The 5,168-nt window shown below is 45.8% G+C and overlaps 2 non-coding genes across 2 annotated transcripts; one reads left to right on the top strand and one right to left on the bottom strand.

The window, feature by feature from the left end:
* Positions 1-744: 744 nt before the first annotated feature.
* trnak-cuu (transfer RNA lysine (anticodon CUU)) lies at positions 745-817 on the top strand. Its single transcript has one exon. It is a non-coding gene; the product is annotated as a tRNA-Lys (tRNA).
* Positions 818-2,786: 1,969 nt separating this feature from the next.
* trnan-guu (transfer RNA asparagine (anticodon GUU)) lies at positions 2,787-2,860 on the bottom strand. Its single transcript has one exon. It is a non-coding gene; the product is annotated as a tRNA-Asn (tRNA).
* Positions 2,861-5,168: the final 2,308 nt, after the last annotated feature.

The following is a 5,168-nucleotide window of genomic DNA, read 5'->3' as shown; positions in this document are numbered from 1 at the left end:
GCCGCCGCTCACCGCTCCTTTTATGGCCCCGACCTGCCGCTGGTGTTCTCACGCAGGTCGGGGCCTCCACGCTGCTCCCAGCAAATCCAGTTACACGCCGTGTCACCGCACAATTCTCAGCTGTGATTGTAAGCTGACTATATTTAAAGCTATCGCAGAGGCTGCAAGCAGTGTTCCCTGGTAGTCCAGTGCTTAGTATTCGGTGCTCTCACTGCCGTGGTCTGGGTCTGATTCCTGGTGAGGGAAAGCATGTTTACAGAGCAAGCTGACAAATATAATTCAAGTCTGTGAGATACTGAATAATTGTTTCAATCATCATTAATCCATCCATCAGTGTTGCACACTGAAGGAAATACAAATATGTTTGCCGAGTGAGTGTCGAATTTTAATAACTTTTTATACAACCGTAGAATCAGCAGAAAATCTGGATATTCGGACCATAGCACCAATATTCCGCCCATAGGGAAAGAGTAAGGAAATCTTGCTCCAATTGTACAGGGCCCTGGTGAGACCACACCTGGAGTACTGCGCACAGTTTTGGTCTCCTTTTCTGAGGAAGGATACACTTGCCTTGGAGGTGGTAAAACGGAGGTTTACCAGATCGATTCCTGGGATGAGAGGACTGTCCTGTGGTGAGAGATTGTGTAGAATATGCCGATACTCTCTGGAGTTGAGAAGAATGAGCGTTGATCTCATTGAAACAGATAATATTCTGAAGGGGATTGACAGGGTAGATGTTGAGAAGCCCGGCTAGCTCAGTCGGTAGAGCATGAGACTCTTAATCTCAGGGTCGTGGGTTCGAGCCCCACGTTGAGCGATTACTTTTCATTAAACTTTTATGTTGCTTTCGCGGGTCAATATCATGAATGAACTCATGATCTTCTTTTGCACAATGATAAAAATGCGAACTGAGGGAGAATTGATAATTTAATCAAATAATGAAAGCAGTGCCTCAGACCGCTCGGCCGTCCTTACTGTTAGATGCTCCAGTTACAAGTTATTACTCTGGAAAGTTTCAGACCGGGCACTTGTTCAGGGCTGCTGGAAGGCCCAGTGACCGGGATATCCTCTCCCCCGGGGTTTTCCTGAGCCTGTGCTCGGTGTACGGGGAGCTTTGGCCCGGGTCCGAGGTAGCTTGTATCCCAGGGATGGACAATGACTCTCTGAGCTCTCGAACTGGGAAAAAGCGAATAATTAATGAGTTGTTTGTGGGTTTCAAATGCAGCTTAGATCTCCTGGTGTAAACCGATAGTGTTGTTTCACAGAATGAATGAAATGCTGACAGGGACAGTCAAAACTTCAAAAAGTGAACTTTAATAACTCATGAAACTTTAATCCTTGATGAAGTTTTATCCCCGAACTGATTTTGCACAATCTGTATTTGAGGAGACTGGTTTTAAATGTGCATTGCTCATGCAACAATGTATCCAAAACAGCTTTTATTGCAGACAAGTTTTTGATTGAGAAATAATGTTTCTGCGCAGGCTTGAACCGGGAACTTTTCAAATGTGAAGGAAATGTGATAACCACTGCACGACAGAAATTGCTGCTCAGCTCAGTGCCCAGAGAGAAGTGTTCAGCAACAAGCTGAAATGCTCAATCCCTCTCTCTGCAAAAAGTTCCTTTCACAAACATTTCTCTGACCAGAACGGCACCAAACAACAATGTCCTCCTTTCAAAGTCATTAAACTCCTCAATTTCCGCGTCTGCAATTTTAAGGACAAGGACTGAAAGCGCTTTGCGATCAGAAAATTGCAGGAAACCCCTATGGTTAATGACAGGGCTTTTGATGGTTGATTTCTGTTCACATCTTGTGTTATGTATTTAACCCTTGACAACCTGTGCACACCATCATCAGAGGGCCTACCTGTCGGAGTCCCAAGGGATCCCAGTACCCCGGTATATAAGCAGGCCACCCATGAGGTACCTGTACTCTGGAGTCTTATTAAAGGAGCTAAGGTCACACTTACTCATTGTTCACAATATTAAGTTTCATCCTTTATTCTGAGCATATCAATTGGCGACGAGACAATGAACAACCACGAAAAATGCAAGCAACAGTTGGTATCCTGGAGAAGTTCTCAGAAGTGGACGATTGCGAAGCCTTTGTGGAGATACTCGACCAATACTTCGTGGCCAATGAGCTGGAAGGGGACGAGAACACTGCCAAATGAAGGGCGATCCTCCTTACCGTCTGTGGGGCAGCAACCTATGGCCTCATGAAGAATCTTCTAGCTCTGGTGACACCAACAACTAAATCCTATGAAGAATTGTGTACACTGGTCTGCGAGCATCTAAATGCTAAAGAAAGCGATCTGTCGGCGAGGTATCGGTTCTACACGTGCCAACGGTCGGAGGGCCAGGAAGTGGCGAGCGATGTCGTCGAATTAAGGCGCCTCGCAGGACATTGCGAATTTGAGGGATTCCGAGAACAAATGCTGAGAGACATTTTCGTGCTTGGCATTGGCCATGAGATAATTCTTCGCAAACTGTTGACTCTCAGAATCTGAGCATAGCCATAACGATAGGTCAGACAATTTCCACCAGTTCCTTTAAACACAATAACGTAGTTTATTTCTCGTGGACTGGATGGAGGACCATGGTCCATGTAAATTTTTTTTATCGTTTTCCATGAACTAAATGGTCATAAAAGTATTGGAGTGGGAACTCACTGGATAACAGCACAGCTGGCAATGTTTGCGGAATATATTCGTGCAGCCAAAACGCACAATGACAACCCGGAACTGTGCGGCACCGAATCCTCGGGGAAAAACAGTTAAAGGCTTCGTCCCTGGGTGGGCTCAAACCCCCAACCTTTCGGATAACAGCCGAATGCGCTAACCCATTGTGCCACAGAGACTAACTTAAATGTAAACTGCAAGACATCCCAAACCAGGGTGTCAGTCAGTTAAAGCTTCAGATTGCTCCGACCGGGATGGAACTTGTCCACTCTCAGTTGTACTTTTCCCAAATAAAGGGAGGGACATTCATTGTGGATGCATGGAAGCAGTCTGGTCTCGAACACTGCAGGCACTTCCATGTCACCGCCAACCAGCTCTCCCACAACCGGTGTGATCTACCTTCCAGCCTTCCGGTGCCTTGTCTGTGACAAAGTATACTGATTGTGCCGAAGCCAGTCGTCGGTTTTAATTACTTTTCACCTCCTGACTGCAGATATTCCTGTGATTAAACCTGAACAAAAGGATTACAGGGACAGTTGGATTGATAATTTCTTTGCTTGGTGAAATTTCAAAGATTGAAAGTGACGTACATCAACCCCAAACCTCGTCACCTACTCACTAACCACGACACGCTGCTCCTGTGAGATGGAAGCCCAGTTGCTGTTTCAAGCTTGAATACAGGTACAAGCAGAACCCATTCAAAGAAAGTCCAAGTCCCTGAGGCACCTGATTATTTGCACCGGACTCCTTCGCAAAGAGTTGAGGTTCGTGTGGGGTGATCTGGCCACATCTTTCCCCACACTACAACACTTCAAACATAACTCAACGATTGTAAAGCGCTTTAAGGCATCATGAGTTCCTGAAAGGTGTTGCAGAAATGCAAGTCCTTCTTTGCAAAAGTTCGATGTCATTTCAAAGTTCGCGGCAGAATAGTGGGCTCGGCCGGGATCTCTCGCAAATTTCAATTAACAAGCCAGAAACGAGAATCATACCCCTTCACCAACGAGCTAACTTTTTGACAAACCTGGAGATAAGGTGTAACTTTTATAAAAGCATTTTTTGTGTGTAGCTATTCTTGGCAGAAGGAGCACATGAGATCGATTCAGTGACTTGCTTTTTCGACCTGTCTTCTGAAGCGCCGCACAGTCCCACTCCGACATTCAATGAGCTGTTGGGACGTTAGTGTATCCAGGCTGTGGGTGGCCACCCCGAGCGCAGCAGAGGGGTTTCTGCATTAGTTCTGGGTGGGGACAGTATTTCCCCTTCTCTCTTCCTCTTGTCTGTATCCCTGTGCTTTGGTTTCTCTATTTATTCCCCTGTATCAATTTCTAGTGTTTAAAAGGGAACAAAAGATGAAATGGATGTCACTGTGGAACAATTTCTCTCGCTCAAAGTTAGATGCACGACCGTCGCGCCATGAGGTCTCGGCAGCGAGCCGTTGATATTCAGGTCCATAAATAAACATATATTTTTATATTTATAGAAATTATAGAAGCTGTTCCCTGGTTGAGTGGTTAAGATCTCGAGCATTAAACCTCTTTCCATTCTCAATCAGTTCATCGCAGAAAAATAATTAAGGTGTGTGAGAGGATTAATGATTGCTGTAATCGCCGTTAATAACCCCACGACTATCTGTTACAGAACGAGCTTACACACTCTCCCGCTTCTCCTGCCCTTTGCCGGACAGGTGCTTGGGTTTAATTTTACAAACTGTGTGAGTTCATTGATCGCGGGGAGACGGTAGGAGCCTCTGTGGCCCCACTGTGAGGATGTGGAAGTGAACACGGTGGCTGGGTGATCCGTGACATTTCTGTAACGGGCAGCGGAGGAGAAGGATTGAGAACTTTCAGTGTGGGACAGAAGTTGTTTTAGGTGAGCCAGCACATTCCCGATCAGCACAGAGGGTGCTCACTGGTCAGCTCCCCTCTGTTGGGGCTGCTTTGCCAGAGGTTTCCGTAGTATAGTGGTCGTCACGTTTGCTTTATATGTGTAAGGTCCCTGGTTCGATCCCAAGTGGGAGCATTATGTTTAAACTTGCTATGGATGAACAATCTGAGCCGAGTTTCGTCTCCGAGCAAATGCTGCCTGACCTGCTGAGATTTCCAGCATTTGCTGTATTTATTGATTAAAGTATCAACTCTCCCTCAGTTAGCGTTTCTTTCATTGTGCAAAAGAAGGTGATGGGTTATTAATGATGCTATCCCGTGAAAGCAACACAAAAGTTTAACAAAAAAAAATATGGTGACTGGCAGGTGAGCGCTGCTTCTGACACCCGGTGGGAATGGGCGGGGATTTTAAAGCCCCTTTTATTGCAGAACCTTCATACAGACGAACATCTCAGACTCAGTGTTTCGGCCTCATGGTGCAGCAGTGGTGTGTCTGCCTCTTGATCAGAAAGTTGCATGTTTAAATCATGTTGAGGTCCCTGTCCTTTTGGGTAATTCCAGAATTAATATTTTCTTTGCTGTTTGGCAATAACCAGACCCT

Source organism: Pristiophorus japonicus, unplaced genomic scaffold, assembly GCF_044704955.1.
Source record: "Pristiophorus japonicus isolate sPriJap1 unplaced genomic scaffold, sPriJap1.hap1 HAP1_SCAFFOLD_58, whole genome shotgun sequence".
In the NCBI taxonomy this organism is placed as follows: domain Eukaryota; kingdom Metazoa; phylum Chordata; class Chondrichthyes; family Pristiophoridae; genus Pristiophorus; species Pristiophorus japonicus.
The sequence above is the reverse complement of the archived record's forward strand: the minus strand, read 5'-3'. Positions and strand labels throughout refer to the sequence as shown.